The sequence below is a fragment of the Tympanuchus pallidicinctus genome, unplaced genomic scaffold, assembly GCF_026119805.1.
Source record: "Tympanuchus pallidicinctus isolate F22 unplaced genomic scaffold, pur_lepc_1.0 scaffold3, whole genome shotgun sequence".
Classification (NCBI taxonomy): domain Eukaryota; kingdom Metazoa; phylum Chordata; class Aves; order Galliformes; family Phasianidae; genus Tympanuchus; species Tympanuchus pallidicinctus.
The window spans coordinates 44,598,263-44,612,113 of record NW_026294747.1 but is presented as its reverse complement, the minus strand read 5'-3'; the positions used below and the strand labels follow the sequence as shown (position 1 = coordinate 44,612,113).

General features: G+C 42.8%; 1 protein-coding gene across 2 annotated transcripts in view; it reads left to right on the top strand.

Moving 5' to 3' along the window:
* Positions 1 to 10,253: 10,253 nt before the first annotated feature.
* The window catches only part of ASB2 (ankyrin repeat and SOCS box containing 2), a 44,439-nt gene continuing 40,841 nt past the window's right edge, over positions 10,254 to 13,851 (top strand). Inside the window, exon 1 of one of the 2 annotated variants that reach the window (XM_052693712.1) lies at positions 10,254 to 10,274. The gene's annotated coding sequence lies outside the window, so the exon portion shown is untranslated. The remainder of the gene's footprint in view (positions 10,275 to 13,851) is intronic. The other variant, XM_052693715.1, reaches the window with a different exon arrangement.

Genomic DNA, 13,851 nt, shown 5'->3' with positions numbered 1-13,851 from the left:
CCTTGCACTCACAGCTTGATGAGTGGTAGCTGCCTGTCTGTGCCAGCTCTCATTATGCTGTGGCACACATGTGGCTGATGCTCATCATGGTCGATAATAAAAATATCAATTTAAGTCTCTACTGCTTCTCCTGTTCCTTTTTCATCTGCACGTTTCCCCACATTTATTCAGCTATTACCCAGGACAAACTCTTGCCAGCTGTATTTGCATTCCAGCTATTTAGGAACTTTCTTTTCATTATTAAGATATATACAGTGGTTATGCTCCTGGCAATTCCTTACATAAAAATCATATCCAAGCCAACATTTAAGTTAAAATGTCTTGTGTTAGTTTTATTTTTAATTCAAAATAGGACAACAGTGTTTTAATGAAGCCCCTTGAACTTTCTATTGGGGTGCTGTGTTTTCCTTCAGTGTTCTCTACCAAAGTCCGCAGCATCTAGATGTAAGCTCCACCATAGAGAAGACATATCAACGTTCCTGAGAAGTTGGATAGTGCCCCCAGTAACACACTTTAACCATCAGCCCAGAAAGCAGTTAGGCAGGATAATCTGTTCAGGTCCCTTCCACGTAAGCAGTACTGTTCCAGGCCCCTCAGCAGACCTTTTCCTAAGCATCAAAGTACACAAAAAGTAGGCTAGCAGAGGCTCTAAACTTGGCCTTTGCAGCAGGACTAGAATGGGAAAAGGCTCAGAAAAAGCAAACAAACAAACAAAGCAATATGCTAGAAAAAACCTACAGCCCTGCTATAATACAACAGAAAGAACAAAACAACAAGGCAATGAGATTCTAGGCTGCAACAAGTGAAAATCCACTCAGATGCAACATCAGTAGACACAAAAATAAGAAAAAGAAGCTGCTTACCTTTGGAAGACCCCAAAAGTCCTCAGACAGGCTGAGATTTCTAAATGGGACACCTCCACTGCCATCCTTTAAATGAGGTCTGGGAAGGAGTGGATCCTGGCTCCATCCCTTCTGATCACTCAGCTGCATTGCATGCACCTGAGCTCCCCTGGGTTGACCCTGCCTTCCCACCAGGTGCTCAATCACTGGTTTAAGCCATGACTCAGCATTTCTGCTGTACCTGAGAAAAAAAGACCAGGCGGTACTGGTAGATGGCTGTTCAGCCTGGAGCAGAGGAGTGTGAAGTACAAAGTGACCTGATAGCAGCCTTTCAGTATCTAGAGGACAGCTAAAGAAAACAAGGAAATGTTCTTTAGCAGGGTCTGTGGTGATAGAACAGCAGGAAATGGTTTCAAGCTTAAAGAGGGTAGATTTAGGAAAAAGTCTTTTACAGTGAGAGTGGTGAGGCACTGGAACAGGTTTCCTAGAGATGTGACGGATGCCCCGACTCTGGAAATTTTCAAGGCCAGGCTGGATCAGGACCTGTGCAATGTAATCTAGCTGTGATGTCCCTGTTCATTCCAGGGAAACTGTACTAGATGACCATTAGAAGTCCCTTGCAACTCTGAGGATTCTATGATTCTATGAAAATAAACTGTTCTAGAAAAGCCCCAGCTCTTTCATTTTCTTTCAGCTTAACATGCTCAGCCAGCCACATTTGTAGTACAAGCAGGAAAGCTTCTTGGGTTCTTACTGCTTTCTCAGACCATTAACATTGCCAATATTTTGTCCCATTCTCTGCAAGAGGGTGTTACCCATGGGGTTGTTTTTTTCACAATGAAGCTGGGCTGAGCTGCGGGTTTTTGGTGGGAGAGTGGCAGCCAGCAGGCACTCTGCAGCATCACCTGCAGTTAAATAAAGCAGGAGTGTTCAGTGCCCAGATGCATGTCTGCTCACCGCATCCAAGGTGCATCCGTTTGCTCTCCCCAACCCAGCAGCCTGGCTGTGCTGCCCAGTAGCTTTCAGCCATACTAAGGTGACACATTGCATTAAAGCTATTTCAGGCTATTGCAGCTAGGAGCTTTGATAGGCTTGTTAATTTACCATTAAAATATTTGAGCCATTTCCAGGATTTTTTTTTTTCCTCAGTGAGTGATTCTTGCAATCTTGTGCACTGCATCTATTACACAGAGTTCAAATACAGCACATATGGCCAGGAAAATACTTCTTTTAATTTGTGTGTGTGTGTATGTGTGTGTGGAGCTGTACAGATGTGATGTTAGGTAAACTGCTCCATTATTCCCATTGGCCTGGTGAAAAAAGTAATCAGGACTCAGTGTCTTGCTTAAACACTTATACCAAAATTCAGGTTAATCAGAATTGGGTTTGAGGTAAAAGCGTCTTCCCCTTTTTCCTGTTCTGTGGACCACAGCAACTTTTTAGATGAAAACATCCAAGTGATCTATGCAGAATTACCTGCTACAGCAGGACAAAACATGGAAAATACCTGTTTTGATTTGCTCTCCTTTGGTCAAATACAGTTTTGGCATCTTGCACTGAAAATCTCAAGTTTGCTGTAAAAGCGTGAGTAAGGGTTTTTTGGCCTCTGATAAGCAGAGACCATCCTGCTTTATGCAGACCCGTCTGAATAGAGGCTTACAAAAGCAGCGATTATACAGGAACAGAAACAAAGATGGGCAGAAGGAATAACGTAGCTGTGTTTGTCTCTCCCTTGTGTCTAGCGACTGATAATGGTGTGCCTGGGGAAGGCTGCAGAGGCTGTCTCTCTCCCTCTCGAGTATCTTTCTACCAGTATCCAGCCAGTATCCAGCAATTCGCTGCTTAATCCCTTTGCAGGATGGATCAGACCGGAGACGCCTGGCAGTAGCGCGGAGCAGACGCTGGGTGGCAGGGATGCTCCGGTAAACGCGGCTGCAGATGCCATGGACTCTGCTTCAAGGGCCTTGACAGTGTGTGTACCTTTAAGGGTTCCTCCCGGGTGAAAGTATGAACAAAACAAAGGAAATGCAGTATGGATGAGCTCTCCAGCCAAGTTCTTGCACCCTTCGGTGCTCTGGCACAGCCATGAAAGGCAGCAGGGGATGCTCTCCTCAGCGGTTCCATTCTCTTGTCTTTGGTTTCTTGCTCTAAATACTGATGGTAGGTGAAACTGAGCCCATGAGCCAAGCAAAATGAAGTGTAACAAACAGAGGCAATGGAGCGTGTCCAGAGAAGGGCAACAGAACTGATGAGGGGTCTTGAGTACAAGTCTTAGGAGGAGAGGCTGAGGGATCCGGAATGGCTTAATATGGAGAAGAAAAGGTTCAGGGTTGACTTTAACACTCTCTACAACTACCTGAAAGGATGTTGTGGCAAGATGGGGGTTGGCCTGTTTCCCCACATAACTAGGACTAGAGGGAATGGCCTGAAATTGTATCAGGGTTCAGATCAGATATTAGGAAAAATTTCTTCTCCAAAGGAGTGGTCAAGCACTAGAACAGGCTGCTCAGAGAGGTGGTTGAGTCTCTGGAGGTGTTCAGGAAACATTTAGAAGTTGTATGGAGGGACGTGGGAAGCACATAGTGGGGAAATTTTGGCAATAGACGGTTGAACTGGATGATCTTGAAAGTCTTTTCCAACCTTGGTGATTCTATGAATTTGTGAATCTATGATTCTATGAATTTTATGTTTACCTCTTTCTTGGCTCTTGAATTTGGTATCCCAAATGTCATAGTATGTCTTTAACCTCTACCCAGGAAAGGCACACTGTTGCATGAAGAGCTATGCATACAGGTAATAAGCAGAGATAACCACAAACTGAAAGATAGAGGAAAATTTGGGGATTTTTTAAAAGTTTGATTTTGATTCAAAATGGGTAGAAACTGGTATTTTTCAGAATTTCCAGCAAACCAGAACCTCCACAGACCTGGTGTGGCTAACTATACACTTGTCACTTCCAATGCTAACAGCAACTGCACCATCCTAAGAAGCTGCAAGAACTCCCCAAATCTCTGTGCTGGGGCAGCCCTGCACCCAAGGTCTATCAGCCCCACAGCTGATTTTTCTATATGGATACCTATGTGACATGGAGAGCATTTTATTGGTGACGTGGCCCCTCTGTTCTTCTGCATTATGCACTTTTATCTCAGTGTTTTCCAAGTCACCAATATATCGTAAGCTGAACCATGCAACCTGTTGTTTTTATGGAGAGGAAAACCACATCTTAGGTTGTAACTGTCCTCTTGATTTCTGTCAGAAAAAAACAGTTTAAAGCATCCACCCCACTGTAATCCAGCTGTAATGGTTCAGAGCCCTGATTACACCTCCATTTCACTCAGCTGGTAAAGCCAGCACTCAGTGATTTCTTAATAGCATTGTTAAATACATCTTTGATTCAGAAGCATATTGATTCCTGTGTATCAACTTGATTCATAGCTACAACTCATTGTAAAATGTGGTTAATTCTAGAAGCAGGCTCTGTGGCAGGAGGGTGGGAGGGAACCTACATAACATTATCACAAGCTGTGTACAAATAGCCCTGCCATCCTCCTAAGACTCATACTATAAACAAACAGCTTTGCCAGAGCCTGGAAAAGTTTGATTTTTCATTTAACTTGTTTCTTTTCATGTCATAAAGCAGTCTGGAGATGTCAGGCCTACTAACTTCTGCCAATCATCTGTTAAAGTATTTGAGTCCTGTTTGGTTTGGTTGTACTGTATACACTGCACAGGCTACAATACAGGGATGCAAAGAGAAGAAATGAAAGGCTTCTGAATTTTGGCCATAACACTGTCTGGACTCTTGATTTATGCTAGTGTAACCAAGTGTAGCATTGGCACTGCTCTGCTGTAGTAGCACTGCCACAGAAAAAAAGAGTGATGCCAAGCATTTGTTTTTCTCATGGAAAAAGGGACTTCGAGTGGCCTAAAGAAAACAATAATGAAATAAAAATGATAGGCAGAAGCTTGCAGTTTTGGTTGAAATCCTTTGAAGCATTTAAGTAGAGGGGGGGAAACAAGGGAAATTATTGCTGAAATTGAACTGTTTCAGTCAGTGAAAAATTCTGACTTATTCTCAAGAAACATGAAAGACCATGGTCAAAGCCAGAAATGCATTGCCTCTTAACAGTTGTGCTTCTCATTTGCAGCTGTCATTCTCCCACGTCCCTGGTCCTGGGATCCCCGGGTAACCCCTCAGCCTCCTCGCCCTGGGAGGCCCTGGCCTCACTCCACGTGGGCTGGGCAGTGCAGTGCCCTGCCCTCTAGGATGGAGGCAGAGAGCAAACTGCAACTCTAAAAGCCATGCAAATTTCATTTTTCACCCAGCTTACAAATGCTGTTGACTTGAGCCCGCACACCACTTGAGGACAGAAGAGAAATATCACATCAGTTTATAAGTGCAGAAATGTAGGATGAGCTGATTTAACTCATGCCCTTCAAGAAGAACAAAGAACCCAGGTCTTGTTCTTGTGCCTTGACCATGAGACTAACTGCTGCTTATTTTCGAGATAAATTCGACAAACTCAAGTACCAAGTTGGGATACTCAAACTCAAGTATCCAGGTTGGGATAAGGACCAAGAATAAGATGAGGAGAGTGCCCTGTGAAATTTGGAGGAAAATCTCAGTCCTTCTCCAAATAACTGTGAGCACAAACGTTTATTAGTATTATTATTGTTGTTGTTGTTACTGTTGTTGTTTTATGTCTGTAAACCCCACAGGGATAGGTTGCTGTAGCAAGGTGCGGTTTGACTTCTTCTCCCAGGTAACAACAATAAGGCAAGAGATAATTGCCTTAAGTTGTGCAAGAGAAGGTTCAGGTTAGGTCTTAGGAAAAACTTCCTCTCAGAAAGAGTGGTGAGGCATTGGCAGAGGCTGCCCGGGAGGTGGTGAAGTCACTACTTCTGGAGGTGCTCAAAAAGAGTAGATGAGGCACCGAGTGACATGGTCTAGAGTGATCACAGACAAGGGTTGATGGTTGGTCTAGATGATGTTATTGATCTTTCCAACCTTAATGATTCTATGATGCTACAATATTGGTTCATTCTGGGTCTTTAACTATACAGCAGCAGTATAAGAGGTAACTGTGGTATCAGAAAATCGTTAAAAAATCTGAAATATGGAACTTAGAAGAATCAGGAGGACTGAGCCACTGAACTGCTACATCATATTTTTCTGGAAGAGGAGAAGTCATTGCTGATGGTCTCCCAGCTGTGTTACCAGCTGTAGGAAAGAAAATTTTTTCATGTTCTGTGTAGTTGGAAGGCAATTGCCATACTAAGTGTCATCTTGGGCAGTCTGAGCCTGCCAGCCTGCCTAGCCTACTGTCCTGTGCTTTGGCAAAGAGCATGAGCAATATTCATATGCTATCCTATGTTTTTCCTTTTTTTACTAGCTGGGTAATTGGTGAGTCAAGGAGGGCTGATTTTGAGGAGTGGCTGGAGCTAATAAAACTGGTGCTACCCTACCCTTGGACTGGGAAAAAAGGAAAAGTTATAAGCTAGATCTGAATGAACTTGATGCTGCCTGCAATGAGTGCCTTTTGTTTCATCAACCAGTGACTCACTTAGGAGTGTCTAATTCAGTGAGTCTTCATAAACAAAACTTTAGCATAAACAGCTCTTCTGCTTACAATGGTGTGAGGAAGAAATCAAGGGTTTGGTTCATTATCCTCCAGTGTAAAGTACTGTGAAAGCATTCCTATCCCATTTGCTTGTCTTTTCCAGCAACCTTCCTTTCATGCAGGGACTTGGCCACATGCAGGACTATGAACTGAATGTGCTGTTATGACATTATAAATCTTGGGCAAGGTGTTCACCAGCCAGCTATCAGCAGATCTGCCATGTTTCATATAGTCATTAAAGTTGGAAGAGGCCGCTAAAACCCTGTAGTCCAAGCACCATGTTTTGTAGGTAAGAAGTGACTTCCCACACAGGGTTATGGATGCTGAGATAACACAGTGCAGGGATCCTGCAGCATGAGGAGATCTGTGCAGAGCTGCTCACAAATGGCTGTTTTTGTAACATCTTGGTAACTTTTTGCTTTGAATTTGGTCACCAAAACCAGATTGCAGTTGCTCAGGTTCTGTACAATTCTGTTCTGGAAACGAAAAGAAGAGGATTCTTCTACAGGATACTACTACTACTTGCCTCCAGTTCCCTCAGAAGCTGTAAGATTTGCATCCTTCCCTGTAGCCTACTCCATTCAGTGGGTGTGAGGCTATCCCTGCTGGCACACTGTAACCAGGAATCCAGGGTGGGTGGGTCAGAGAAAGTGCAAAAGGGATCTGACTCTGTATCCCATTAACTATACAGTACTGGGGTAACTTATTGTTATCATTACTGTTATACTATAGGGTTTCCTGCCCTCACTAGAAAACTCACAGATATGCAGACTAGGTCTCCATGATCTGGGCTTTGAGACTATAAGGTGAACTGATTTCCTCTTTCCTTTTCACTCCTGCAAGGTAAATTATTTTGTCCTGCTTCAGTATTTCAGGATTTTTCTTTATGACTGAAAGAGTTGAGGTAAGGTGCAGAGCTGGGCCCAAGGCTGTAGCAGCCTGGGAAAAACGTCTTTGAACTCTCTGTGGCCCTTCCCCTGACCGCTTCTGACCAAGTATTTCTCCGTGTCTGCTATCTCCTTGGTAAGATATTTACTCTGCCAAACTGCTTTGAGACAGGCTGAAAAGAGCCCTTGAAATACTAATGGAAAAAATCATAGCAATTCTCACTTTCTAGAAATGTCAATTTATAGCCAAACTTAGGCAGTATCTGACTGTAGTTATTCATTCTAGCAGCCTGTGTGCTCTGTGGCTTTCTGCAGTGGTACTCCACAGGTTTACATTCCCAGGCTGACTCCTGAAAAGATCTGTTTTGAAAAACATGTTGCGACATATCTCAGCCAAGAACAGTTTTTACACCCTACCTAGTGCCAGATTAACTAAAAGGAGCCTGATCTTCCGCTGTTCATGTTATAGACTTGCAACAAGATGAGATTAGCAATGCTTTGTGCAGTGTGCATGCTGCACATGTAGACGTATGGTGATGGCTTATTCCCCCTATGGTGAGATGGGGTTGAGAACAAGAAAAAAGATAAAATGCATGAGTTGAGATAAATAGAGTTTAATAGAAAGAAAATTAAGGAAAAACAATAATCATAATGATAAAAGAATGTACAGAATGAGTGATGTACAACTCAATTTCCCCCAAACTGCTGACTACTGTCTAGGCAACTCCTGAGCAGCATCTGCACCACATCCTGCCAGCCAACTTCACTCAGTTTTGTAGTTCCTTGTGATGTCATACGGTATGAGATATCCCTTTGGACAGTTAGGGTCAGCTGTCTTGGTTCTGTCCCTTCCCAGCTCCTTGTACTTCCCCAGCCTCCCCTTGCTGGGAGGACAGTAATAGAAGCTGAAATGTCTTTGGTGTACTGTAAGCACTGCTCAGCAGCAACAAAAACATCAGAGTGCTATCAACATTGTTCTTATCCTAAATCCTAGACACAGTACCATACCAGGTACCAGGAAAAAAGTTAACTCTATCCTATCTGACACAAGGAATACAAATCCCATTTGGGGATCCAGTTTTTTTCCTTTGGGAGCTTCCTAATTATTCTGCTGCTGCTCTCCCTGTCCTTGTTCCCTCTCCATGATCTGGCTGGTCTCTGGGCAGCCTGCTCATTTGAAGTGGACTTTTTCAAGGGTGATGTGTAGCTCCAGTTTGTTATATAGTTGCCATCTATCTAAAGCTGAGAAATCGCACTCCCTATGTCTGGAGGAAGAAATGAGAAAGCTTGCCTGAAGCTACATTTCTTGCTCACAGACCGAAGGCCACCTATGATGGCTTCCAGTTACAAAATAGCTTCCATGTGATGCCAAGAATCTCTGCATGTTTACCAAGCTTTCCTCTGAGGCTGATCCAGCACAAGTGTAGGCTGGGCCTCTGCAAGCCTTGGGGCTCTTTGAAGGGCTGTTGCATTTTTGCATCGGCGGGACCACCTTCTTTTCCCATCAATGCCAAGGTGAACCTCAAGCAGCACAACATGAGCATTCAGCCACTGGCAAGCAGGAGGGAAAGCTCCAGAGCAGGCCCAGCAGGCCTTGCAGGTGCCAACTTTTTGGGTGCTATCCTGGAATATCAGAATATCCTGGAATATCCAGGGAGAGCTGAGGATGTGGATTTTGTGGGATGGCTTTCTTTTTTCATCTGGGACAAGTTTTCTCTTTTTATCCAAATTAAAATAATGAATAACAAGGACTAATTTAACCAAAATATTGGGAGAAATATTTTGACTGTAGAAATCAGCTTCAGTAGGAAAATTTTATAAACATGGCTCAAAATTAGGCTTCAGACACCCTGTGTATCGCCATGGACAGGATTGCGCTTGGCCACTCTCCAGGAACTCATTTGATACCCATGAGAGATTTCAATCTGGGAGGGAGTCCAGGCTGAGCAGTGGCCACTGACACCACTCATTTGACAAGAGTAATTTTTTTCTAGCATGTTCACATAAGGGGAATAAATTTTACATTTGCAATCAGAAAAACTGAAGAAACATTCTCCTCTTCAGCTGTTATATACTATTCTGGGCTCTAAGGCTATCTTGCAAAAGCAGGACATTCAACATCATAAAAAAAACTTGTATTTTAGATAGTGTGACTCTGTTGGCTCAATAAACCATACACAATATGCTTAATACCACTGCAATTTTTCTGGCTTTGTATTCCCATAGCAAGGCTTCAAGGTCATCTGCCTTTTTTTTTTGTAATCATCTGACAGGATGGCTACATTCTTTATCAGGTTCTGGTGTAGCTGAGAGAGCATCATACTTCCCGATGACAGCTCTTGCCATGAAGCCTCACCATATTCCAGGTAATCAGTAGAAAGACATGAGGGAAATGGACAACAAACTGAGTATAGGTACAACCTACCATGTATCACCTATACTTTACTGTGCTTTCTCTGCATGATAAAGAGCCTGCACCTTGCAATACGCATAAAGGACCAGGATATCTACATAGCAATCTAATCTCACTGCTGGGGAATGTCTAGCAGTGGGAATTGCTTCAAGATAACCAGCTAGGAACACTCAGAAGCCAGTACTCAGCTCTCCCCTCTACCACATCTTGAGGTCAATCACAAATTCTGAAAATAGAAGTTGGTACTGCTTTGCAATTGCCAGTTTTTAAATGTGGGAACTTTGCATTTTCAAGATCTTTCCCTGCAGCTTTGAAGAGGATTAAAACAGGCTGCTCAGAAAAAAGAAAAATAAAATACCCACTGTTCTCTTCCCCGCAGCCCCTGCCTGAACAGTGGAGATTGCTGCCCAGTCTGCTGAGTCCAAACCACCAGTTAGTCTGAGGTTATGTAAAGCGCTTCTGCTGGAAGAGCTCTCACAATAGGACACAACTTCATTCTTCTCAAAGAGAGGTAAGAAAATAAGGTGGCTGAAGTGACTGCATTTCGGGGTTTAGTTAAGGAAATGCATTGGACTTCATACCTCTGCTGTTGAGGGCTTTAAGCTTCTGATCTCAGGGAATCTAATTTCTAGCAGAGTGACAAAAATGGAAAAGAGGAAACTCTTCACCTATTAAGGTATTTGTTGTTACTTTAAAGTAGTGAATGGAGAATTAATGGAGACTTTCTGCAGTGATCCAACAAGGAAATTAATCTAGTGTGATATTTCACACCAATTATGTAAATAGATTTTAAAGAGAATCTGTTTAAAAAAAGGAAGGAAGGAAGGGAAAGAGGGAGGAAGGAAAAGGGAGCTGGTATAGGGACTACTGTGTCCTTGGAACAGGCTATTCCTTCAAATAGATTTGATCTCATTGTGAAAGAAAGCCAGTGACTTTTCATGGCTCAAGGTCTAAATGTTGCCAATAGCTAAACTATTTATAGGCTTAACACCTGACTAGGTGTTAAATAACTGTTAGTGGTAAACATTGTGGTGCAGAATTATCACTTCAGACTGAAACCGGAATAAAATATGCAAAACTTGGAATGAATAAAAGGATTCACATAGGATTTAGGATATATTTAAGGAGGTGCATTTAATGAATCTTCTTTAAGTTGTATGCAACCCAGCAGGATTAGAGTTTGAAAATACTAGGTCATTTTTTACATATATGTAAATAACGTATCTATGAATTTTCACCTAAATGTTAAAATACAGTACTAGAAAGCAGATGGGTCAAGCTACAGCAAATGCACTGAAAGTTTTACAGCATTCACTGCATGCTGGACCCCCTCTTGCTAACACAAATATTCCTTTGACCCTAGTATGTTTGTTATAAAAGCAAGAGAAGAAAGTATCAAAGCTTGTTGGGTCAACTTGCTTGTTTGGAGAAGTTGACAGAGCATAGCTGACCTTAGACATGTTGGGGAGGGCCAAGGAGCAGAACTTAGTTTATTTTATGGTGTAATAAATATTTCAACATATCACAGCCCTCTTGGTTGCCTTGCATGGTGCTATAGGGGTCACAACAAATTTGTTGAAAAATACTGAGCTGTAAAACAGTATGGAGCCTCTTCTACTGCAACTCTAATTCTCTGATAAATAAATCACAAAATGGAAAATGCACAGATTTGGAGATGTCTGCCACCATACTGCTCTGATGCAAGCATGTGCCCTGAAAACACTTTAGGGCAAGTCATAGTTGTCTGGAGGGAGAGGAGACAAATATCCAAAACCTGAGGTTTCCGTGTGTTCTGAGAAAAGTCCTAAGAAAGGTCAGTGGACTCTAGCTTGTCTATGTACATTCTCAGGGTTGACTCTATCCAAATGTTGTAGGGCTGTATAGAGCCAGGAGCACCAACCAATGACAGAAATGGGAAGAACAGGATCAGGATGCCCAGGGTGCTCATAACTACTTTGCTTGCAGTGGTGGTGTGGTAGAGCCATCCAAGCTCACTGCATCTCTTGCACATCATCTCATGCACAGCATCTCTTCTGACCAATTTACATGGTTGGAGTTTGCAGATCAAAGAGCTCTGTGCAAGAGCTTTCAATAGCAACAAGAACAGCAAGGTAGAAATTAAACAAATATTTTGTGAATCCCTTCAGCAACTTAATGCTATCTTAGCCTAAATCATTTCCTGAGCAGACATCACAAAAACACTGCTGCAGTGCCTGGCAGCTACATAATGCAATCCTGACTTAGTGCTTCCAAGTATAGCTGTAGTGCTACAAGTATCCTTGTCTCTTGCAATGATGTTGACTAGAGAAGCAAGTGCTCCTAGCTCACGCCATGAAGCTACACAATTCAGTTTCCGAATGGCCTCCTGAAATAATTGCTATGATAATAATCGTAATACTTCATAATGGTAAGTACTAATGTCCTGTGGTACTAGACACTAACGAGATCTGCTCCCAGATATTGTATGTAATGCTCAGGAAAGGCCAACTTGAACCAGACAGGTGCAGGCAGAGAGAGCTGAGCAGAGCGGGCAAACTAAGATCTCCTATGGGACAAGAGGAATTTGGCTTAGTGCTAGTAAGAACATGTCCCAGGGTGGATACCACTGCTTTCTATAAATAAAGCAAGAGAATAGCACCAGAGAGAAAAAAGAGCTAGTTAATCTAAACAGCAGAGTCAGCAGCAAAAGAAAGAAAGGGCCATGAATCAGTTAGAAGAAAGTTTCTAGTAAGAAGTGAGAGATCCTGGATGATATATTTATTGTCCAAGGTCTCTCTCTTCTTACTAGATGGTAGCTGGGGCTAGGGATAACGTGTGCCACCAACGGTTCCTTTGTGCACCATCACTGCTGGGTCCACCCTTCTGACTGCCCTCCAAGACTGGAAGTGCCTACATCACAGTCCGCAGGCACTGAGAGTCTTCTGGGCACTGCAAGCTCTGCAACTCCATATGTCCAGCACTGCTCAGGCTGAGCAATTTTTCAAGCTGTACTATAGTTTATTCCTCTCTCCCTCTATCATTTCATTCAATTCTACTTCTGTCTGGTACTTTGGATTGCTTGTCTTCTCTTCACGTCACCATTCTTAAAAAACTTCTCAAACTTAAAAGCTCAGTTTCTGATCTGGCACAAGAGAAATGAAATCATCAATTTGAAAGGTGAATAAGGACTTGGGTGAAGTGTTGCCGAATTATCTAATATCCTGGAGAGTCTTATTAGCTTTCAGCAAATGACCAAGTCTGAAACAACTGACATGCCTACATTGAAAATGGAGCAAAAGGGGAGAGGCTCATGTGAGGACTGTCCCCAGGGTCACAGCTGAACCCAATAAAAGCACTTTGCAGTACAGGAAAAGACATAAGCTTCAGTCTGTGGAGGCTGCAGCAGTGACTGATCATGGTAAAATATGAAAGTCACTCATACTGCTGTATTCAGAGTATGCACTTGTGAGAAAGAAACAAAAAGAGAGAACACTCAGGGTCCAAACCAGGACCAAACTCTGATACTGGAGCTCCTCTCCTAGCACAGAATGGGAAAAGATGTTCACATCTTAGTGCTTGGCGGCCAGCTCTGTTCTCTGTTGGGACACAGCACCCTCTCTTTCATTTCTTGCCTCTTGGCAATAAGCTCTGCTGTGACACCATCGGCTTTCAGCTCACTGTTTAGAAACAGCCTTCTGAAACATTTGTACTGCTGTTCAGTATCTCACTGGGAGCCTACCAAGAAGGCTGGCTTTCAAGTCAGAAAAATCACATGGCAAACTCCCTTGGACTTGCAAAGAGCCAAGTTGGTGTACAATGACCTTTTCTTAAGCTGACCAAAATCTACCCAAATCTAACCCCTCCCAGTACAGGCATTCACTTATGTGGTGACATCAAACAAGAACAGAAGTGTAATAGATTTAAGAAGTTCCCATTTAGTCAAATTAAACCACGAGACATTTGATTTAAGAGTTAAAAGTTGCTTTGATTTAAGGAGATAATGCAGTTTGCTGAGGTTCTCTTACATACGAATAGGATGAAAGATTTATCCAACTTCATAGATGATGGGATGTGAGTGATGCATTTGTTCTCTTCTTCCCTGGGAAAAT